The sequence below is a fragment of the Larus michahellis genome, chromosome 3 (genome assembly GCF_964199755.1).
Source record: "Larus michahellis chromosome 3, bLarMic1.1, whole genome shotgun sequence".
In the NCBI taxonomy this organism is placed as follows: Eukaryota; Metazoa; Chordata; class Aves; order Charadriiformes; family Laridae; genus Larus; species Larus michahellis.
In genome coordinates this window covers 7,706,495-7,731,117 of record NC_133898.1, presented here as the reverse complement: position 1 = coordinate 7,731,117, position 24,623 = coordinate 7,706,495, and the positions used below count along the sequence as shown (strand labels likewise).

General features: G+C 49.0%; 1 protein-coding gene across 2 annotated transcripts in view; it reads right to left on the bottom strand.

The window, feature by feature from the left end:
- Nucleotides 1-24,623, bottom strand: part of PAK5 (p21 (RAC1) activated kinase 5) — a 138,909-nt gene that overhangs the window by 70,828 nt on the left and 43,458 nt on the right. The window contains exon 1 of one of the 2 annotated variants that reach the window (XM_074578475.1): nucleotides 19,709-19,841. The exons of the other annotated variant lie outside the window; for it this stretch is intronic. The gene's annotated coding sequence lies outside the window, so the exon portion shown is untranslated. Of the gene's footprint in view, nucleotides 1-19,708; nucleotides 19,842-24,623 lie in introns of those variants that run through there. 2 annotated transcript variants of the gene reach the window in all.

The following is a 24,623-nucleotide window of genomic DNA, read 5'->3' as shown; positions in this document are numbered from 1 at the left end:
TTCTCCCATGTTGGGCAGTGGCTCTACGAGGCCCAAGACATCCCATCAGTTCTCTGGTGAGCTCTCACAACGCACTGAAATGTATTTCTATCCTTCCCTGGTACATCTCAACGCTAAGAGGTAGGCGGCTATCAGGCAACAGTAAAACAGTTTACCCAGTGCAGTTCATCCAAATTTTACGACAGAGACACACAGCGCTTTGCAGAGGTGGCTTAAAGCTATGGATGCTTGTACTGAACTCCTGCGATGTTTGCAATGATTCAAAATGATTTAATGACACATCTGCTTTGGGTTTAACATTTTTCCGAGCAGCGGGGCGTCGGAGAAACAAGTATATGAGCTCCCTCCTCTGTTCCGAGCCCCACTTCGCAATTTCTATGCCGAGGGCACGCTCTGCCCTACAGAGGCACAGGAGGGAGGGATGGATGGATGGATGCTCTCCAACTTCCTCGGTGCAGCAGGGTTTGTGGGAACTCCACCAATACAAACAACACATACTGCTGATGACAGCCAGTAAGGAGGCAAAAAAACCCCATTTAATATGTTAAGGTGGGGATTGCCAGAAAGCCCTACAGGAGCGAGATCATCCCGACCTGAATTTCAACAGGAGCTGGAAGGCCCAGCGCGAAGCGCCTGCTCTTTCTGCCAGCACCACGTCGGTTCCCTTAGAGCTGTGAAACAGGGACCTGAGCCCTCTCCCAGCAAAGGCAGGGATTCCAGCAGCCGGGTGACGCCTTTGGGAACAGGATTATATGAAGATTTTGCCCGCGTCTACTAACTCCAGTACCAAGTGACCCAGGAGGAAGGTGTTTGTGGAGCACGTTGCCTTCTCCCCTGGCTATATAGGGAACCCGTGTCCTAACACAGCCCCTCTGACACAGGTTTAAGCTTGGTGGCCAAAGCAGGCTGTGTTAGTCCTACCTAACTATCGCAGAGGTCCGTGCTTTGCCTAAGGCTCATTTAAGCCCCACTAAAGCCCTCAAACAAGGCTTGAAATGCCATTGCTGCAGCGCACGGGATTAATGCCGGTCCTTCTGCAGAGGGGTGAGTGTCATTCGCAGAACTGTGTTAATTCCTGATTTGAATTTAGATGATGTTTTTAAATAAGAAACAAGCTCAGAACATCCGCTGGGAATCTGTGACTTGGATAAACCTTAGTAAGTCACTAAATACGAGTTACTACTGGAAGAGTGCTCAGACTGCAGTGCTGGCTATGTAATAATAATAATTAAAAAAGAAGAAGATCGCTTCTAGAGAATAGAGAATAATGGCTTCAGATTGCGTATTATGGGCACGGCTGATGTATTCAGAACAGTATGACAGCATTAATGAGCTCGAGATCAGCAAGCTCAATCTACAAAATACACTCTCATGAAGGAAGAGGAATGGGAAAGGAGGAGGCTCTACCCAGGGTTTTCCTCCAAAAGGCACTTTTCTCAAAGGAAAACAGCAAGAATTGGGAGAGGGAAGTCCCCGGGGCATATCGGATCAGGACAACAGGGGTGATGAGACGGTAAAATCCTGCGGCTATTCCAGCTAAAGCCTCCCAGGGCCGATACTCGCCGTTGCGTGCCCTCGGCAACTCCTCCTGCAGTCAGTGGGTGGTAACAAAGCTCAGGCAACACCAGACTCCCCAGAATTTTGGCACACCTAATTTACCAGCATATTCCGATTAAGCCATTCTTCAGGATGATTTTCCGGCCCCCAATAAGTAGTAGCTGGAGCAGCAACTACAACAAATAGCCATCCACGACGAGCAGCTAAGAGGAGCATCCCACCACAGCCCCTGGCTGCCCCATCAACACCACGAGCCTCTTTCACAAGTCCTAGTTTCTTTAGCTTATTTTTTAAAATGTGGCGCTGCTAGACCCTTATACTGGAGGAAAAAAAGAAAAGAAACCCGATTCCACGCCATCTTCCATTGATATGTCTATTCAAAACCAACATGAAATCTTCACATTCATACTTTTCCCTGCACAAGTAATTCTAAGATGGTGCCTCTCCAGCAGATCTCCCCAAACTGGTGGTGTGTTGAAATAAAAGACAGCCCCTACCATTTATCTAGAAGGTGGTGGTGGTGGGAAAACCTCCCAAGAATGGAAAGGAAGTTTGGTGCCTTCAACTGGATTAGCACACAGCCCACATCTTTACATCGCTCAAAGCATGAGAAAGGCTTTCCAGAGAGAAGAAGAGGCAGCTGCACCAAAGAATTAGATTTAAAATACATTTACTTTCAAAGTGGGCGAAAAATGTCTCTTTAACTCCTCATCTTTCATATTGCGGACTTGCATAAAATGGATGTTCTTTTCTTTTAAGAAGTCATGCAATTTAATGCGATGCTTCCCAGCAGCCTGCATCTGTTTTAAATGTTTGCGTTCAAAATGTGAAACCGCTCCCTCCCCCCCCCTTTAATTTTATCTAGAATTATGAATACTCCATTTGCTTAAACATATCTTGAACAGATGAGCCTCAGAAAACCAAAACCTTAATCTGGGACAACGTTCTGCATCCTTCGGGATACACGATGTTTGGGAAATGCCGTGGAGGGACTGGGTAGCTGTGGTCCACCCAAGTACCAGCAGCATAAGGAGGGAGAGGAGCCTGCAGGCAGAATTTAGGGTGATGTGTGATTTGGGCTGTTCTCTGGCCGAAACACCACAGTAAAATCCTCTGAAATGCACCAAACATGGATGAACAAGCAGTTCTGGAAAGAGACTCAAAGCAACGGGGACTCCAGCAGGCTCCTGGAGCAGCTCAGGCCTTGTCGAGGAAGGGCAGCATCCCCTAAACAAACCGGGGTCGGGCTCTGGCTTGGAAAATTCTAATGATTAAGGGAAGCGTTAAGAGCGGGAATGAGGGAAAACCGAAACGCAGATTGCAGGGTAACGTCTCTTCTAGGAACGAATGCCATAAAACTCTCGAATTTCAAAGATGATGAGAAATTGGTAACATTTGTAAAAAAAAGAGACAAACAGTCCTTAGCGAATCCCACCGAAGGGGGTATATGAAAATAGTAAAGCAGACAAAGGTTGCATAGATGCCTATTTTTAGACAAACTGTAGACTACCCAAAACCAAAATGGTCATCAGGGATGTTGAAAAGCAGCTTATTGCTACAACAGGCTACAGAGAGATAGGTACTGCACAGCTTCTTAGGGAAAAGACCAACAGCATGATGATATGCTGGATGCTGTCCTGGAGCAGGGACAGCGCTGGACATCAAAGGAAGTTCAACGCTACAGAGGTAAGCCAGCCAAAGTTACCAGCATAACCCCGGCGAGCTGGGAGGCTGTGCCCCGTTCCAGGCAGCACGGCAGAGACGCGTCAGCACGGCCGCGATCCGCTCCTCTGGCTCTTCCTCCGCAGACAATAAGGATGGAAAAATCCCAACTACTTCCACCTCGAGCGGCCAATCACCTCGATGGCCAGTGGCTGTAGAGACCAAAGTTTCTGACATCAGAAGTGGCTGCTTCTCAGGCAAAAACGCTTTAAAACGGCAAATTAAATTCAATACCGGGTAACATAAACAGACGTGCAGAGCAGGGACAGCAGCCTTCACTTTGTGGGCACAGCAACAGGCTCCCAATTAAATTTAGGATCAGGAAGGAAAGCTTGGAAGCCTTATGAATGATTCCCTATAAACATCAGCCTAATGTTCTGCAATAATTAAGATGAAAATACAAAGTCAAGACCTGTTAGGAGGCAGAGAAGGGGAACTAAACCAACAAATAACCTGACGAGTCAGTAGGCGCTAAGGCACCGACTCCGCCGAGGGGCAAGGGCTCCGCTGCAGCTTGTCTGGCTGGACCAGCAATTTTGCTATCGACCAGGCGGCTTCTCTTGGTCCACAACCGTAACGCTTGTACAGAGAGCAGTAACAGGCAGGTGTTCCGCGGAGAATGAAATACTGATGATGCCGGCACCATGAGGAACAGCGGCCGGGTAGGATACAGCAGGGGACAGGATGCTGCACAGCGGGGTGTGGATGCAGGGAGATAAAAGAGGGGGCGCAGGATGGTACCGGACCCCCCATAGGCAACCACAGCATAAGCCCCATATATCTCTCGCTAACAGTCAAAGAAACGCAGACCTCGGCAAAAGGGGTAGCAAAGTGAATAAGGAACAAACACCCAACGTGTTTATGACGCTCTGCATACAGTAAAGACGGATATAACGTGGGGGTGCAGAGCCTAAGAAAGAGCATGTAAAAGCATGCTGGAAACCATAAATATATTTATTATCCCAAGCGGATCCCAGAGCCCAGTGGAAGAAACCACCAACCTCCGCCTCCTGCTTCTCCCAGCAAGGAAGAGCAAATGCCACCATCAGCATCATGCTCCTCCTGGAGGCAGCGCGGGACACCGATGACTCACTGTATTTTTTATTTTTTTTTTTTTAAGATTAAGAGCAGTCAGGACTAGAAGCAGAAATGCTTTATTGGAGAAGAGGCATTTTGAATTTACAGAAGGGTTGGCTAAGCTGAAGGGGGATAAAAGCCCTTACAAGACAGTAATTTCCACCTGCAAAAGTGGGTCTGTTTGGTTGAATTTGAATCAAACCTCTGCTTCTGCTGGTCGCATTTTAATTTTTGGGGCGGGCTTTGATGTACAGTACAGAAAGCCCAACATGCCTGCAGGGGAGCCACGAAAGATGAAAAAAGAAAACCCAAACCGTACCCCTGTGCTACCCCACTTTTTCCCAGGGGGCAGCGGAAGGGTGAGCAGAGAAAGGCACAGATATTAGGAAATACGTGTTTAGCAACATTAACTTGAGGCTTCTTCTGTAGCACAGTTTTTTTATTTTCCTTTTCTTTTTCTGTAATAAGTAGGGTTGGACTAATAATAACCATTTCATTAGAGGGTTAAGATTTCAATTACAGTAACAATACGTTCTTGACTTTGCAAATAAGATGCATTTCCTGTTGCTAATAAGATTTCAAGCGCAACGCTGCACTAGTTACAGTGACTTGCAGAACTTAAAATGAAAACTGAAGAACTGAGAATGGGGTTGAGTTTTTGTTTTGTTTTTTTTTGTTTTGGTTTTTTTGTTTGTTTTTTTTTTAGACAGTTACTATATTTTGGCAGATTCCCTCCCCTCCTTTCTCAGCTTTTGGACCAGGATACATCAAATACCTCCGTGCCAATAAACCAAGATACCTGCAATTGGAGCCCTCTCTCTGGCAATAGCGCCCATCGATATTTATATTCCTCCTGAACCTCAGACTCACTGGCTTCAAGGACGATGGTCAGAGATCCTCAGAGCAGCAGAAGAACAGCAAGTCTAGAGACCTCCTTATTTTTCTAAGCAGGACACAATCCTCATTCCCTGCGCGTCACTTCCATCGGTCCCGGCAGAAGAGGCTAAAACCAGCAGTGAGTGCAAGAGGAGCTACAGAGACAAAAGAGAAAAGCATTTCTGAACCCCCAAACCATCGCTGCGACAACACAGAGAGCAATCGGGGCCGAGAAGCAGGCTGGCCGGGTACCCAGAATGAAGTTATCTTTCAGGAGGGTATTTGCAATAGCAACTCAAGGACTGAGGCTGTGAGATTAGTTAGCTATTTTATGTAAGAAAGACTGCTTGAATAATCAGTTTTTCTGATGCTGCCATGTCTTTTCAGTTGTTAGTGCGGAGCATAATTGCTTCTTGTAAAGTTGAATGACTTTAAATTAGATGGAAAGATGGTCATTGCAAAGATAATTTTGAACATTCAAAGTCGTAGGTTTAAAAATACAAGTTGAAATGCGACGGAATAATTAATGTGGCAGCAGTCACTTAATTTGTCCTCCTTTCTTTGTTTCTTCCTCGCTACATGCTTTTAAGCTACATCAGTACGTACATCCACGGCAAACGAGAAGCAGGAAAATAAATTCTTTTATCTAGACCAACTTCCTTGCTGGACCTGGAAGCCTTCAGTAGAGTCAACACCAGTGATTAAGCCCAGATTACATTAAAACAAATTTGCCATGTCACTCCTAATACTTCTGTTTGGCATTCACCCAAGTAGTTCTGTTTGTTTTCATCCTCTCTCCAAACACCGACTAATGTCACCCACTCACCCCGGCTGGAAGGGTCCCTGCGCCCCGCCCCGCCGTTCATGGCAGGACCAGGGCAGGTCGCCTGGGGCTGTGACCGGCCATGGCTTGAGAAACTCCAGGGAGAGAGATGGGATCAGTACATCCCCAGCCTGCAAAACTTTCGACACATAAGAGCTATTCATAATACTCCCGAAAATCATGACTCGACTACTGCAGCAACCAAAATGACTATTTCTCACCAGCTGGTTCAGCTGAGCCTTGTCATCATGCATTTTTCCTCTCTCTGTTTTATCTATCTTTCCAAAATTCCTCGCTCTCCTATTTCTCTTCTCATTACCAAACGGCTTCCCATATTCCTGAGGGCACCCACCACCCTGACCGCAGGAATTTTGCGGTTGGTATTTCCATGCTGGGGGTACTCAGGAGTCCCTTTTATCTGGAAATGCAAAGCTGTTCTCCTTTGAGCGTGGAGCCCCTGCAAGAGCCCACGTGATGAGCCCGGCCAGATAAAGGATGGAGGGAGCAAAGTGCAGAAGAGACTCCTTTGGTTGACAAACAACTTCCAGCCACTTGAAAACTTAAGGAGGGTGGGTGGTGGTTTGGGGTCATTTCTTCTTCCTCGAGTGTGCTCTGCTCTGCTCTCGGCCCGCGGGTGATGAGAGTGCGGCTGACGAAGATGATGCATCAGGGAGAGGAGATTTTAGTAACTGGGGCGGAGGAGAAGAGGCAGCGAGTGGTGAGAGGAGGAGGAAAAGGAGCCTATATAAAGCATCAAAATTCAGAAACAGTCAATGCTTTCTTAGAAAAGAGAAATGTAAGAGTGAGAGAGCAAAGTTTGGGGAATTTTGGAACTGCCAGATACAATATGAGAACGAGCTGAAACCCAGCTGCATCTCGCAACAGCTCTCATCTCACGGATCAAACTAAAACCCAAGGTGCCTCCATCCCACCACCTCTCTCAAGGGCACGAGGAGATTTCCAGGACCTGATCCCATACTACTGCAAAAGCCAGGAGTCCAGGGGCCTCCTGAGGTCTGAAATTCAAGAACAGCTTTTGCACAGTTACTGCACCAAACTCGAAGCTTTACCAAGCAGAGGACCGGGGTCATAAAACCAGGGAACACATGAGGCTTCCCTCCCATCCATCCCCAGCAAAGGGACAAGCCCCACCACAGCTTCTGTTTTTCCAGCTGCACCAAACGAACTGAAGCCTCACCAGATCTTCCAGCGCAGCCTCCAGAAATGTGAAATCAGGGAAGGACTGAACTGTGGGCGCTGGTGGACCCGGAAGCCCAGGTGGCTGCGTGTCTCGTCCCGGCAGACCCACGCTGCTCCGTGGGCCTGGGGACGCCTGCCCCGCTCAGCCACGGCGCTGGCAGATTCCACCCGCGGGGACCCAGAGAGAATAAAGGGAGAAACAAGCGCTGCACCCTGCTCGATCTCGTGTATGAAACAGCATACGTAATTAGAGCTGCCTGTATATGCAAAGGCTGAAAATTAAAAGTCAGCAACTTCTGCTGTTACTTCTTGGTTTTTGGCAGGTCTCACTTTCCCGCTTGGCATCCTCACGCTGTCTTTGGTAACGACTAAGATAACAATCTCGATCACCGAGCGATTGTTTCTTGTAAACACGCGTTGTGTGCTCATCAGATAAATCGCCCGCTACCTGCTGTACATTTAATCTCCCCGGGACTGCGCAAAGCATTTACCCAAGTCCTGCGGAGCCCCCAGCCCCAGCTCTTCACCCTGCCTCATACACACTGGCTCCTCACTCGTGCCAGCGGCTTGTTTTCTCATCCATCCACACCATGTGCTTCCCAGGCTGGGTTTTATTGGCACAGGTCCCCAGAGCGCCTTCCCCAGCACATACAGTACTGCTAGGGAAGCCATCGTGACAGATAATAGCGCTCTTATGCCAAGCACAAATCATCTTTAACTTACTTTTTCTTCAAGTTTTTTTTCTACAATGTTGTAACATAACTAACCATGGGTTCCCAATGTGTCTTTCAGAGGCGGGGGAGTGGGGGGAATCTCTCCTTGATTCATTAAGTACATTAATGTACACATCTCTGTTTAAGCGCAGAAGTCCAATCTAATTTCATTTGACTATTTATGCTAAAACAGTTCAAGGAACCGATGACCCGCTTTGTCCTGGGACTGAAATCTGGGACCATGCAACTGGAAAACCAGCATATTCCCCTGCTGACCAAGCTGTGGACCTCCCTTGGCCAGTGTTGGTTGGCCGTGGGCAGCACCCATCACCGCTGGCTGCCCAGCTTGGGGTGGGAGGGGGGCTCTGCCCTGTCCTTCTATGGCACCTCGTCCAAATCACGGCAACGGGGACCCTGGCAGCTGCCAGAAACACAAGGTTTCCTAGGCAAGCTCCTCCTTTGATGGGCTACCTTCCTACTTAGCCCAAAGTCAACTCTACTTTAGCTTTTTCTTTTCATTGTCAGTGTTTTGCGGTCAATTCCCCCAGAATCTACGCCGCCCATCCCAAACTTCAGTCCAACTCAGGTATCCTCAGTCCCGGCACAACTAACTTTCCACATAATTTCCCGCGAATCCCCTTCTCTGGAGCAGTACAGGACAAATGGCAACCAATACTCTACAATGCCTTAAATAAATAAATAAAGCTACTTTGAATTATTAATTAACTCAAAAGACTCATGGTCCAAATCCCCTCCTCCCAGGCTCCCCATGCGTTCTCCTGCACACACCAGGGACCTGCAGCTCACTCCCAAATTCAGAGCCATCACCTTCTACAGGGATCTGACCTGAACAAGAGATGGAGAGCGATTTAAAAAAAAAACCACTCGATTCCAAATGCGAGTAAACAGCTAATTCCCATTTCACACAGAATAACCGGGGAAAAAAGGAGGCATGGCCTTTCCACGTCCTTGCAGCGGATGGGAGCAAAGATTTACTAGCAAAGGGCAGTAGTGAAGTCTCCTACTTCTAAAATTTTATTACCCTTACATAATATGCTATCAGGCATTTACTAGCATGCTGTGAAGCGCTGCCATAAATATTTAAACCGCAATGACAAGGCAAGCGAGCTGTCGGTGGCTCCTGCGCCTCTGGTTTTTGCTGCTCGCTCTCTTGGGCCCGCGGCGAGGGAAGCATCGCCGCGAAGAAGAAAAGATACCAAACTGAACACACGTACCCGGCTTCAAGGAGAGCGAAAGGAACTTAAACTTGTTATTAAAAGACCTTTTCTAAACCAGGGTCTCTTAGAAATAATACATATTACCATCAAGCTTGTCACCAGCCAGGCTCCCCTCGCCGAACACTTGCCTGACCGCAGTAGTTATTACATTTGATAGCTTTATAGTATTATTAGAAGCTTGCTATTTACCTAGTTACACAAGACCCAGCAGCTTAGAGCCCACTCTCCGCCTGGGCTGCAAATCTCTGCAACTACCTCCAAAATAGCCCAGATTTTATGACCCGTTAAGCTTAATGATAACCCCTTGGATTTACGTCCCGGGCTAGTGAGCAATGAGAGATCAAGGGCTAAGCTTTGATTTATCTGGGCGCCACGGGAGATCGTTATTTCTATATTCTTATTTTTCTCATCATTTGCCATGATGACTGTAATGCTTTCCTATGACATCATGGCAATTTTTTTTAGTGTTACTGACATGGAAGTCAATACCGGACTCGGACCTTTCTCATCGCTGGCACTGGGATTTCCTCTCCCAGCGGGACGGGAACATTGCCGGAGTGGTTTTCCATCCTCTGCCCAGCCTGAGCAGCAGATCCCGCTACAGACATGCTAACACCGGATCTTCTTGGTGGCTGCATGTAAGTGCTGGTTTTCAACCTGAAATAAGTGTTGAAGATAGGGGAACGGCGTGGGAAGGAAGGTTGTTCTGCCGTGCACCGATTTCGTGCATTTGTGGTACTTTACGTGTGATGCCCGTGGTGCCGGTTTCATGGTGCTTTAAATCCGGAACAATGAAAAGAGCAGACAGTACTGCAGAGGGACACTACTCAGCATGGCTCAGTACCTGCTTTTATTATAAATCTTACTGTTTTAACAGTTTCTCTGAAAATACTATGCCTCTAGAATCCGGAGACTGTAAGAAAATCTCCAATTTGCTCTCCAAACTTATTTTAAAAAGAAATAAAGGCAGAAGTCTTGAGAACTTGGTCCATAAGGACCACAAATGTTCATACAACTCCGAGTTTCATGCTTGCCTGGCTTTAAAATGCTCATCATAAAGCCAAACTCTGGACATTTTAGAGCCTGACTCAAGGCTGGTGACTGGCTTTAGCAAGGGCAGGGGGGTACCTCACCGAGTGACGGGGCGAAGAGTGGAAAAATGTTAAAGAATACCATGATATTAGAATCGTAGAATGGTTTGGGTTGGAAGGGACCTTAAAGATCACTCAGTTCCAACCCCCCTGCCCTGGGCAGGGACACCTCCCACCAGACCAGGTTGCTCCAAGCCCCGTCCAGCCTGGCCTTGAACCCCTCCAGGGATGGGGCAGCCACAGCTTCTCTGGGCAACCTGGGCCAGGGGCTCACCACCCTCACAGCAAAGAATTTCTTCCTGACATCCAATCTAAATCCACTCTCTTCCAGTTTGAAGCCATTACCTCTCATTCTATCACTACATACCCGCGTAGAACATCCATCTCCACCTTTCTTGTAGGCCCCCTTCAGATACTGGAAGGGGCTATAAGGTCTCCCCAGTGCCTCCTCTTCTCCAGGCTGAACAATCCCTACTCTCTCAACCTGCCTTCAGAGAAGAGGTGCTCCAGCCCTCTGAGCATCTTTGTGGCCCTCCTCTGGACCCGCTCCAACAGGTCCGTGTCAAAGCTAATCACACCTTGAAGTTACTTTCTCCAAAGATTATTACATCTGTTTGACTATGCTGTACAGCTATACTAATACTATTTAAGTAATAATGAGAAAGGATGGAAAAAGTAAACATTAAAGGGCAAATTTTGAGTAGCTCAAATTTACAGAGCGAAGAGGATGCCTAATATAATAAAGGGAACTTTGTCAGGGGAATGGTGCATTATCCAATCTTTGTCTTGATTGACAGCTTGTCAGTCTTTCACCCATTTAAAAAAAAGACTTTAAAAAGCATTAGATGGCAATTATCAACAATTTTCCCATTAAGCCCATGAAAAAAAAATAGTTGCAGTTTAATTTCTAGCTAAATCAGGACAGGTGACTATTTTTCTTTCTTACACAGAACTGGAAATTAAAGAGAAATAGCAAGATGCTGTTACATCAGTAAGAGAGAGATATCAAAGAGCAAAGTAAACAGGCAGAGAGAGGCGTGTTAGAATGAAAATGGCAAAAGTAATGGAATGAAAACACCCATAAACCCTTTAACCCTCAGCTAAATGTCTCTCACAACTAGCAGCATCAGGTTGTTGCACAAAAAAAAAAATAAATGCAACAACAAAAGAGTGTGGACCAAGTCCTGCCAGATGCTGAGGAAAAAGTCAAATTGCTTCTCCAAGCAGAAGTTTACAATAAACATGAGCCATAGAGGTATCGCCCTTCTCACGTTACACACAACCCCAGGGGTCTGTTGCACTGGTGATGTTCCAAATTCAGACTGGATTGCCCAAGAAGAAAGAAGCCCTGGCTTTAACTTGTGCTCATTAGAGCAAACCTTTCTCTTGGAAGGAAGCAGCCCCGCTGATTGGTGGCACATTCCACACTCCTCTCCCTCAAAAAGAGGAAAAAAAAAAATCCACTGTTAGCCCATTACGAGACTGTAAGTTGCTTTTCAGCTGGCAATGCTCTGCACCAGTGTTCAAATTATTTACCTCATGCCTCGTACTTCCTCAAGTACTTGAAAAAGCCGTACTTACTCACCCTGTGAATCCTGGCACTGCTAAGAGCTGGTCCTCAAAGAGACTGGGTAGGGAACGCACAGATGTGAGATGGATGTTGCATTTTCCGTAATTTCGGTATCATATCTCTAATGTAATGAAAAACTAGGGACACGCTTGTGTCCTTAATAAAAGCCTTGCCTCAGTAAAGCACTCCTCTTGCTTCCCAGGACCAGGACTCGACTCCCACCTCCCTCCAAGCGAAGTTTTCTTCTGTCTGACCCCTAGGAATAAATCCTCCGCGGCACACAAGATGCGCTTTTGCACAGGTTTCCCCAGAGCGGCCTTTAGGGTATGTATTACACCAGCTGCTTTCAGCTGAGCCCTATCAGCAATACTCGGTTTTGGCACGAGAGCTATTGGCAAGAAGTTCTTTTACTCATTGCCAAACCCTCCCTGACTTCCGATAGGACGGTGCTCTTCCCATCGAGCCACCCAAACGCAATTACAGGCATCCACACAGGGGAGTTTTCTCATTTGTTTGCTTTTCTACTTCTCATCCTTCATCTACTGTCCTAAAAACGTCAGAAGAGAGCGCAAGAACTTAAAAGGCAATCACCACCTGCAACCGTCGCAGCAACACTAAACTATTTTGGCAGCCAGGCCTCTCCCAACACATGCTTATAGGGTCTATATCCCTCATGCTGGGAAGATGTAATATATATTCCTTGGCTTTATGCTGCATCATTTTAAGCTCCTGCATAAAACACGGGAGCACCCGGAGATTTCCTAGAGCAGCCGATGGCTCAGATTGCAGCCATCGCCTTGGCACTGGAGCACTTTCCAGTAGCACACTAAACTTTATGTTTCCCACATAAAATCCCCAGTAATGTTGCTTCCCCAAACCCTGCCGGCACATCCCAGGGCCTGGATGGTGCCTCTCAACCAGCCACCCCACTAGCAGCTCCACAAACAACTTCTTCACTAACCCTTTGCTCTCCGCTGCATTCAGCCATGGGTTTACACCCTTTCATCGTTTTTTTCCCCTGTGAGACAAAGCAGAAATAAGGAAGAAGTTTTGCTATTTAGAAAAAAAAGAAGAGTTCGGTGTACGCAACAGAGACACAAAATCTATGATTCTATGAAGAAATCCTTTGCTGTGAGGGTGGTGAGCCCCTGGCCCAGGTTGCCCAGAGAAGCTGTGGCTGCCCCGTCCCTGGAGGGGTCCAAGGCCAGGCTGGACGGGGCTTGGAGCAACCTGGGCTGGTGGGAGGTGTCCCTGCTCAGGGCAGGGGGTTGGAACTGAGTGATCTTTAAGGTCCCTTCCAACCCAAACCATTCTATGAATTCATCTACCATTCTTCTTTCCTTCATGCTTCAAACTCTTTTGAATCATATCCCATTTCTATGTCCTTCAGTTGTATCCAAGAGTCCTTCTGTGAGTAGCGTGTAGAAGATTCACGAAAAATATTCTAAATGTGTTTATTTATGTGGCCTAAACAGCCCAACGAGGCATTAAGTGGTGCTTTCATAATTCCGCAAGGTACCAAAAGCCTCCCAGGACCTATCGAGCCTCTTCAGCTCAGGACTGGATAGTTGTGCACCGCCGGAAAAAAACCCCAAACTTAAACACCTGAAAGTGCTTTTCAGAAGCAATTATCCTAATCCCTCCCGTTACCCAGAGGGAAGCAGTGGCACGCAGAGGTTAAATAGCGTCTCGGAGGTGGCTCAGCGAGCAGCACAGCCCGGATTAGAGCCGCGGTGCCTCCTGACTCCCAGCTCCCTGCTCAGCCCAGCGCCTTAAATAGCTGCAGTGCGAGTTATTAGCTCCGTCCTCTCTGCACGCATTGAACTCGGGGAATGGGAAAGCTGGAGTTTAGCTTAACGATATGAAAATTTATATAGAAATCCCAGGAGAGAAAGCTTAAGTTTTAACAACTATCACCTTAACAACCCGTGCGGAGGGGAAAGCCGCTGCGCAGATTTTACTGCCACCAGTTTGGGAAGAACAAATTATTCCCAGGCAGTAGAACATGTCACAGTAAAAGGTTTATAGGGGCTACCGCCAGGATCATTCTTGTGACATTTATTCGTTCCAGTTTTTGTTTGTTGGCATTTCTTTTGTCCTCTCCTTTGTCACCAGGGGCCTCTCCATCCTTCACTTCCCGGGGCACCTGAACTGCAAGGAAAACAATGAAGCCTTTGCTAAGGGAAGGGTTTAGTGACATTACACATTTTTTATTTCCATTGTTATTTTGCAGTGTTGTGCATTTCTACGGTAATACCCAACGTGTGGTTTTCCTCCATCAGAGGGACTGTGTGCGTCTACTTCCACTATTCCCTATAGCTGCAGTATCTTTTACTTTTTCAGCTGCCTCCAGCAGGAACAATAAATTTAAAACACAGTCGGAAAAAAAGGAAAATCTCTATTACTATTTTTGGCATCCAAGTTCTTCGGCTTAACCTATTTTTGGAAGAGCATCTTTGTTCAGCAAAATCAAAGCTCCCACCCCGGTGACACCGGGGCAGCACGTCCCGCTGCAGGCAGAGCCGTTGGCCAGTGACAAACTCCAACGGCGGAGCCGGCACACAGGGCAAAGCCAGGACAGCCCACAAGGAAAATGATGGGAGCGGGGATTTCACTTTTGCTCTCCATTTATGCGTGCCCCTGAGCAAGTCGCGCCATTCCTCTCCTGCAGGCTTTGGCTACCCACATCCCGGCACACGGCTCATGCACAACAGGGACGGGCGCACCTTATGCTTTAAGTACCCCCGGGTGAAAACACGCCTTACAACTGGAGCACCTCCCGTATGAAGACAGGCTGAGAGAGCTGGGGTTGTTCAGCCTGGAGAGGAGAAGGCTCCAGGGAGACCTTAGAGCGGCCTTCCAGTACCTAAAGGGGCTACAGGAAGGATAGGGAGCGACTCTTGACGGAGTGCAAGCAATAGGACAAGGGGTAATGGTTTTAAACTGAAAGAGGGGAGATTTAGATTGGATGTCAGGAAGAAATTCTTTGCTGTGAGGGTGGTGAGCCCCTGGCCCAGGTTGCCCAGAGAAGCTGTGGCTGCCCCATCCCTGGAGGGGTTCAAGGCCAGGCTGGACAGGGCTTGGAGCAACCTGGTCTATGGGAGGTGTCCCTGCCCAGGGCAGGCGGATGGAACTGGATGATCTTTAAAGTCCCTTCCAACCTGAACCACTCTGTGATTCTGTGTCCTTACAGCCTCCAGCTCCAGCCCTATGAGGACCCCAATTTTGGTGGTTCATGAGATATAAATATTAATTGGTATATACACAGTTCATGTTTTAATAAAAGCTTTGCTTAGGGGATAAGAAAGGTCAGAAATAGGAAATGGCAGGCCAGCCGGCACGGGGAAAAGACCTAAACTTGATTCAGACATTTTTGTTTTGTTGGTTTGATTTTAAAAGATACTCAAGCTGTCCCTGCTCTGAAACGCAATAACCTTTGTGCTACCACCAGATGCACCTTCCAAAAGCAGGAGCACTCTTACGCGCCCCAAAAAAAAGAAAACAGTTGGAACAAGAAGCAAAATAAGCTGAGTTTGTGTGCTCTGGCTGGCTCTGCCTGATGCGACGGGAGCACGTGCTTCTCACGTCCCTGCGCTCACTGCTCGGAACGGGATAATCCTCGAACCTTAAAGGCACAATATTTGCCTTGAAGCCGACGCCGTGTGCCAGGGCTGCAAGACAGCTGCACCACGCCAGAACCGAACGCGGCTTAGCCCCAAAGCCCCCGCCACGCTCCTGCCCTCTGCGCTGCTTCTTCCCAGGGGAAAAATAAAATAATAAAATAAAATGCTAAACATTCATTTTCATATAAAATATTTTGTTTTCGTGGTTGTGGGGACAGCCCTCCAAATGCAATGCCAAGCCCCGCTGGGCTTGGTGAGAGGCAAGCTGAAACACCAGCGCTAACAGCAAGTCCCCGGTGAATCCACATGGCCTAATAGATTAAAGGCTTAATTAGAGTTACCTGAACATTAAATATCATTAGAGTGCACTCAAATTTGCTCTAAATTTTTTTTTCCCCTTTTAAATGGCCTCTTAACTAACTGGATTTTGGTGCACAGTTGTTAAAGTTGTTGAAACTTTCCCCGTTTTCAGCTCTTTTCCCTTGAAAACGAAGCCGACGCAGTTGTGCTGTGCATCAGGGAATGCTCCGACTCGCCTCATCGACAGCTGAAGCCGAATTTAACGGGGGAGAAGTTGTCTCAAAATTACCAAGCTTTGTATCTGGAGAGAAGGGAGATGCTCAATAGGAGCTTCATAGGATAAGAGACAAACCCATACCAGACACCTGAGAAGCTACAAGGCAGGAAGCCATAGGAACTGAGCCTCTACTGGTTGTGCCATACGTTTTTTGAGCAAGGAGATGTAGGCGACGCCTTTCGTGCTTCAAATTGAGAGTAGTAAGATTGTATGAAAATGTGCAACAGATTAGAATTAATGGTAAAAATTAATACGGTGTAACTGGAAGATGGTAAAATGCATACGCCTTCCAGGTATGAGGGATGTCAACCACGTGGTGTTTCCACCGCGATGTTTCTGGCTTTGCCTGGCTGCAGTGACCGACCATCCCACCCCCATGGCAGAGGGTTCACTTGGCTTTCACCAAAACCTGGGGAAACCTAGCCAAACCCCGGGGAAATCTAGCCAAACCCCTGCAGCAGACCCAACAGACCAACTCCACTGACTTCAGCAAGCCGCAAAGCACAGACGGCCCCAGCAACCCCACCAGGAAGGACAGACAGCACCACGAGCCACAGGGGCCAACGCCAGCAGCAGGAGATCCCCAGGAGGTATCTTAGCAAGAGGGTTTTTTGTTTGAGCTTTACGTGTATGTTGGAAACTCTTCCGCTGCTGGTACCCACAGACACCCATGAGCAGCTTCAGCGCACGCCACGCAGCAGGCTTCTCTTCGGAGCTTTTGCAAAAAATAAACCGGTAAAACCAGAGTGAATTGATATATTTGAACGAGCAGATGCCAAACATTTCGGATTCTTAACTGGAGCAGCTTCAAAGCAGCAAGTGGATTTAAGTGTCAAACGCGAGGGTGATGAGAGAGGAGGAGCAGAGATGCAGGCGTTCTTCTGCTGTGCTTTTCCTCTTCTTTCCTCCATACTTCCCTGGAAGAGCACAGTACCCCTGACAGATCTGTGCCAGCATCGCCTCTTGGGCTTCAGCCACATGAGCTGGAGTCCTCCGTGACCTCAGCTTTACACCCAATTTACACGCCCCACCTGATGCAGAAAAGAGCAGATTGCCTCCCCTGTTTCAGTACCAAATCTGGGGTCTGAGGTGACGCCGACGAGGTAAGGCTAAACTCGTAATTGTTGTTAACTAGCACCATGAGAAGTTTGTTCTCGGCCGATTGACAGCAGGAGTTGACACCAGCGAGGAAGTTTCTTGCGAAGCACTTTATTTCCCAAATATTTGTCTTCAAAATAATAGTTGCTACAACAGCTGTTACTTTGGCAAACAATAGTCAGGAAATAAAAACGCTTCGCAAGAACCTTGCTTGTTACACATTTCCATTTTAGAATCAGCCATCGGGACGCTGAGATTTCACTGAAAGCCAAGCATTCACCTACTGTGAGTATCTGTGATTGATGAAGATGTCCAGGAAAAAAAAAAAAAGAAAAAGCCACCGGGAATTAAACAGGGGTGCCAAAGGAACAAGGGAATCGAATGAGCAATGGGATTTACCAGGTCTGGCTCTGCTGGGGGTCACCAAAGGGGTTCGCTGATGACTTGTAACGGGGCTCTCCCCAACAGGGCTGCCTTGGTCTCCTCCCCGTACCACCAGTCAACCAGAAAGATTACTCTGAGCCCCCCTGTTAAGTACGGTTCAACAGTCGCCATGGCTGAACGACACGCGCGCACACAGTGACTGGTTAACCCTCATTTCCTTAGGATAAGGTTAAAAAACTGCAAGAGTGAGCAATGGCACCCTGAGCTCCTGCGCAAAGGGGAGGCAGGACTATGGCAGACTGGTCTCAATTCTTCCAGTGAAAATTAATCTCTTGTAGAAAGCACACTTCACCCGGACCAAAACCATTTGTAAAAACGTTTGAAGCAAGAGAGAGAAGAAAGTTTAGCTTCAGCACGCTCAAAATGAGTGAGTCTTTCCCTCAATTTAAACCCTGTTTTTACTCAGTTTATCACCAATTAATGTTTGATAGCACAGAAACGTAATCCGACACTGAACAAAGACCTTCCATCAATCTGAAATGAGCTACAACCAAAAAACCGTGACCAAACCACAGAAAGAGCTGCTAAGGAGCAGCTCTCGAAGCTGTCCCCGGCACAGCAGCAGCTCCCGGGTCTCTCCATCCCCACCGGCACACCATGAGAGCCCCCCTGCTCACCATGACCGTGGGGGGATCAGCCTGTCAGGAATCGCCCCGCAGCACAAACAGCAACAATTCAGCAGGAAGAAACGAGCAACCCCACGGGCCATTTTGCGAACCTCAAATCGAAACAGAAAAGCTTCTGACAGCTTCTGCTCAACCTCGGTCCCGGGGGGAGCGGACGGCCAGGGAGCCCCGCAAGCGACACTGACCCCGCTCTCCGCACGGGACACCTCATCCTCGGCACACAGGCGGAGCGACTGTCCAACCCCTCCAGGTGCATCCTCCACGCAACGAGGGGTCTGTCCCCAACAGCGGCAGGGATGCTCACCGCCATCTGCTCTGGCTGTGGCGAAGGGCAGGGGAGCGCGGCTCCTCGCTTCAGTCCTAAGCAGCGTTTAATTTAAAGTTTTATGGCACAATAAAGGCAATAAATCAGGAGCGATGATTCCCTATGCGCCATCTGGGCAGCAGAGACCACAGAGATCCAGCTCAACACAGGTACCAACTCTCTTCCCTCATTTTGCGAATGCTAAAGCACGTGAAAAAAAAATAATTCTAAAATCAAGAGAAAGGCTACCAGCCGCGTGGTCTCACTACTAGCCCCTCTCGAATCCGTGGAAATTTTATCCTTAACAGCAATGACAGCCCGCTTGGTCTAACACTATCTAGGAAGAAAAAAAAAAAAAAAAAATTCCCATTGTTTCTGTACATTAACAGAAGGCTGGTGTGTAACAAAGAGGAAGATAGGCAGCCTGCGTGCCGCCGGCGGGTTGGTAAGAAATTCTCGAGGTCTGATCGACACCAAGACAGAAAAAAAAGCACCTCTCCTCGGGTCTGAGCCTGGAGCATTATTCCGGCACGGCGGTCACCGTGCGGCTCCTTTCCTTCAGAGGGTAATGGACACAGAAAGAAGAAGGGAGTGGATGGCAGGCGCTTCTAACCCTTTATATGCACCAAAAAAAAGAGTGAGCAGAGGCATCTAGGCGCATGCATGAGCATCTCCAGGAGTGGCTGAGCATCTCCCCGGGTACCCGCTTTCTGGGGGAAACCCAAAACCACATGATATTCACAGAAAGTTGGGAGCAACTTCTTCGGGGGTGGAGGGGGGGAACCCCAAAACTGACGAAATTCAAAATGCCTTTAAAAAAAAAAAAAAAAAAGCCATTGTTGTGGGAAACCCCGGCAAGGTCTTTAAAGCGGACGCCGAGGAGGAGCCCCAGGAGAGGAGCCCGGGAGCCGCCGGCTCCCCCTGCGCCCGCCGCCCGGAGCAGCACCGCGGCTCCGCCGGGGAAGGGGATGCCCGGGCCCTGCCTTTGTCTCCCGGCCGCCGCCGAGGCGGGCACCGGTCGCCGGGATGCACGGACGGGCAAGCGACCGACCGACCGACGGGCGGCACCGCAGCCCCCGCCGCGCTCCGGGGAAGCGCCGCGCCCGCCCCCCGCCGCCTCCCGCCGCCTCCCCGCAAGGTCGAGCCTCCGCCCGCGATCCCGCTCCTACCTCGGCCGCCGCCGTCAGGCCGCCCCCAGCGCCATGTTCCCGCGCCGGCTACATCCGGGCCGCCGCCGCTCCGCTCGGCTCCGCTCAGCTCCGCAGGGCCCGGCCCGCAGGTGCCGCCGCCGCCGCCCCCCGAGCGCCCAGCGCAGGGCGGGGCCGGCACCGCCCCCGCGGCGGGAGGGGCCGGCGGCAGCGCCCCGCCCCGCGACACGGCGGGAGGCGGCGGCGGCGCCGCACCGGCCCGGAGCGTCTGCCCCGAGGAGGGTCGGTCTGTCCGTCCGTCCGCCCGCCCGGCCGGCCGGCCACACAGACACCGGCACCGGCACCTAGCCGGGCCCGCGCACACACACACCCGGGCGGGCACCCGGCAGTGCATCGTGCGCCCACCCACCCCTGCCTGCACCAGCCAATGCCCCCACCCACCCAGGCAGGCTCCAACGGATGCCCACGGGTGCACTTCACCCAGCCAACCATCCATGCACGCACCAAGCCACCCAGCCGTCCAGGCATGCACCAGCCAATGCACCCATGCATGCACCAGCCCACCCAGCCACCCGTGCACGCGCCAACCCAAGCCCCCGTGGCTGCGCCAACCCATTCACACACCCACCCGTGCACGCACCGACTTGTGCACCCACGCGCTCACCTACCCATACATGCACCGACCAATGCACCCACCCACCCACCCACACATGCGCCAACTTGTGCACCCGCCCATGCCTGCACCAACCAACGCACCCACCCACCCGAGCACACACCAACCCACCCTTCCATCCATGCAAGTGGCTGTGGAGGTGTTCAAGGCCGGGCTGGACGGGGCTTGGAGCAACCTGGTCTATGGAGGTGTCCCCGCCCATAGCAAGGGGGTTAGAACTGGATGATCTTTAAGGTCCCTTCCAACCCAAACCATTCCACGACTCTATGGCAGGAGCACAGCGGATATGACAAGAACAGCTTGAAGATAAGGGTCTGCATTAGCACTGGATGGGCAAAGTGGCGCTCAGCTGCTCACCCAAGGTCTAAACAGGTTTCTGTATCTACGAAAATCCCTACTTTAACAACTCCCACAACAACAAAAACAGCATCAGAAACATGCCATTCCCCATACTGCTTCCACCTTATTTTCTTTACTTTCCCCCTCAATCATGGCTCTTCTTAATGCTGCGAGATGAAACGAGCTCCCTGTGGTCTTGACAGCACGTGGTGTTTGGTGTTTGACAGATGGCAAAGTGCTTGCTCCGGCCTCAAAACCCGGACACGGCAGCCGTGAGCAGCACCAGCAGGAGGAAGGGGCAGGCTCCTTGCTGGGAAGGTGACTGGGGCACAGACAAACGCAGTCAAAAATAGGACAATAAAGCTATTCAGAAACCCTGGACCATAATTTCAGCTCCCAAAATGTGAAATTCCGACCCTGGCTGGTGAGGGCCACCCTCAGCGGGTGCCTGTGCCAAAGTTGCTCCCGGTTTCCATTGGTTCCCAGTGGATTTTGCAGCCAGGAGCACCAGTTGAAATCAGTAGCCACTGAAGGACGTTCAGGCTTCTGGGGAAAAAAAACCACCAAACAACCCCTAAACTAGACTAAAACTTTAACTTAAAGAAAAAAAACCAACAAACTGGGGCTTAGACCTCACTGCAAAGCTGAAGCATCAGAGTCGAAATAACACAGGACGAGGCAGTGAAAGTTTCCTTGCTCTAAGCCAGCCTGAATGATGTCTGGCAAGGTGTTGCGTGTCACACCTTGGCATGGTACACACGGTTTCTGGCAGAGGAAAAGAAAGAAGAAATCAAGCCCTCACTGTTTTGTCTTTATCTCAAGCGTCATTTGGAAGAAATTGTCTCGGTGAATCGGCAAAACAGGCTGACGACCGCCAAACCACAGCGCTGGGAGAGAGGCACTGCACCATGCCAAGAGTGTCGAGGGAGGGAGGTAGCAACAATCCTCCAGCATCCCACGTGGTGCTGGGAGAAGGGGTGGCAGAGGGGTTCAGTAGCGTGAACCTGCTGAGACTCACACTGAAGGGAGGGGGACGCATCCATCGGCGTTAGAAAACCCCACCCTCTGTGTCCCCAGAGAGCTCCGAACTCTCTGTCGTGATGGTTGAAGCCAACAAGAAACCAGATATCTCACTTGGACGTTAGTTTCTCCAATAAAGTCAACCGAACTACCTGAAGAATTGACTATTTAATCCCTTTGATCCGAACAACCAATGTATATATGCACACACATACCCCCAAAGCTTTTCAAAAAAAGGTTCATTTTGCTTTTAGCTTACTCTTACCCACGATGGCGTGAATCAGAAATACGGACCCTCAACTCATTGCAGCTGCGCTGAGCTAGAGTTGATGCAAACGAGGATGAAAAATGCAAAGCGGTCTTTTCCCCAAAAGATGAGAGCCTCGGATTATTAATTTTTTAAACTTTTCTACATTATTTGTTTAAAAGTCCATAATTCTAAATCAAAACTGAATCCGTAGCACCGAATATTATGGCCTGAGCTTCACTGTAATATTACAATAAATAGAAATAAGCCCCTACAAATTTTAGATGAAGTCAAGCCACTGCAGTGACTCAAGCGTTTGCCAAACCACCTGGATCAGGAGGTTCTTGAGACTCTCAGTCCATTACATACGGACCTGTTTCTCCTCGGGGTGCACAGAAAGATGTTCTTCCCTTCAGTTTGCTCAAATTTGAGAAAAACCATCAGGAGTTGAAACCAAAGACTTTTCCCTGTATGAGTCTTTACAAGGATTCAGTGATAAGAAATGGCCCAGCCTGCTGCCAAGAGGTAACATTTCCCATGTTCAAAATGTCCATTTCAAACGCAGAATAAGTTTTGCCGACGGTACTCTTCCCTTTACCCCATCTGTCCGTCATAGTTAAGATTATAACGTGATTTAAATTAAAGCGCAGTAACTAATGTATGTTTCTTACTCCGCTCTGCAGTGCACCTTGACACAAATTAACATTAGAATTAGTCATGTAGTCTAATGTCACTCATCAGTTCGGCACATAAAATGAAAAATGTTAAGCAACCTCAGACTTAACAGGCAGATTCTTAAATAAATATGGTAATAGCATACCCTGATCATAAGTGAAAAAAGAGCACCGGGTTCCAGCGAGAATGTATCGGCTGTTCCTTAGGAAAATAATTAAAAAGTACAAGTGAAGAACAAGATTAATTTAAATAATCAGCTTTGTTTTTCCTGCTAGCTGATTTAAATCACGATGAAAATTGTTGATTGAAGCCCCTCGTTTAAATCAGTGCCCCCTTAATGAGAGTGCATGCCTATGAACATAAGCCCATAATAGCAATAACAGACTCTTCAGAGAAGAAATAGCTTTCACAATACTTCCAGGGCTGGAAGAACATCGTCCTTCCTCTGCAAAAAGAAATACATCTCACCCAGCTAAGCAATTTTTCTCCCTTAAGCTCTTAACCCTGTAAAAATAGCAGGAATAGGGCAGTCATAGGATATTCACAGCCACATTATGTTAAGTACGACTGAATTTGTGAGCCTTCTGGCTGACTGTTGGAGAGGAAGATGAAGCATCACTAGAATGATTTAAAAGACGGGTTTGAATTCCCTAACTACTGCAGAGGGATGTCCCGTCCAGCGAGTTGTCTCGGTGGCCAGCAGCCTTCTGAGGGCTGCCAGCCATTGCGCAAGGAGGATGGTGGAAGTTGGAGTGGGACCGTGCCGCCCCGAGCACCACGCTGCTCCCGTCCAGCCCCAAAACGCTGTTTGAGGGCCACGTCTCTGGTACCAGAGCAGTGACTCTCATAGCTCTACCTCAAATCTCCTCTAAACTTAAGATGCCTTTGTTTCCCTTGGCAGTCAAAGTCCAAGCGCGAAAGCATTCCTAATGAATTTATAGCAAATGTAGAAAACTGCATTTCACGGAGGGTTGTGCGCGTACCATCAGCCTGTACACGCATTTACATGTCCACCTTCCACTGAAACAGGCTCTCCTCTGCGGTCTATAATCTGTGTCGCTTCCTAGGGACTTCAGGGAATTTGGGATTCCTCCCTGCAGAGTGCGTCGCTCGGCACAGCCCCACGGGGCTGGCAGTCACCCCTATTTCCGTGCTGCCCAGTGCTCCTCCTGCACGCCCAGCTCCTGGGCTCAAGTTGTGTGTCTCCCAGACAGGGATTTCTGCCCTTTCTGGAAGCGTACGGTGGGATGAAGGCTTGAAGGCGCAACCTTCACTGCACCGAGATCAGAAACTAGAAGGCAGACAAAGAGAACAGATACTGAACCTCATAAAGACAGTTTTGAAGTTACTGTATATTTTTAAGGCATGATTTCTGGAATGCCTGGTATTGCTACTGCCAACATCCTTATTGTTCAACAATCAAAAGATACGCAAAGATCTATAACTAGGGATATTTCTCGTAGATTTGCGCAGACTGATCCTCACACGCCTGCGATTCTTCCCCTTCCCCTTGCATTTCTGAGGGCAGCAAGGGGGCAGCAAGGGGACATCGCTCCTCCATCCAACTCCAGGGAAAACCCTGGGATGTGGCAGGGGCTTCAGTTCCGCAACGTGCCCTGAGCATGGCCCTGTCCTGGCTGAAATCACAGCAGTGCTGGGGCCATATCAGGCTCCGATCCCCTCCGGGGCACACAGCCCGCATATCCCAGCGTCTGCACGTAGGAGCCGTGCCGTGTCTTAGCAGTGGGTGCTGAGCAGATGCTGTTTCAGGAACTTCTTGGCCTTTGCTATAAACCTACAGGGATCCACGAACACGTTTATTTGCTCCTTTTCTTCCCCATGCATTTTGCAGAAGCGGTATTACACCTTGGTGTCATGCCACCCTGCAAATCTGCTTCCAAAAGGCTGCCTTGTTTCTTCAAAGAGTGTTTCCAGGGCTTAGCAAGATCTCTCAGAGCCCTTGACTTTGCAGCTGGCAAAGT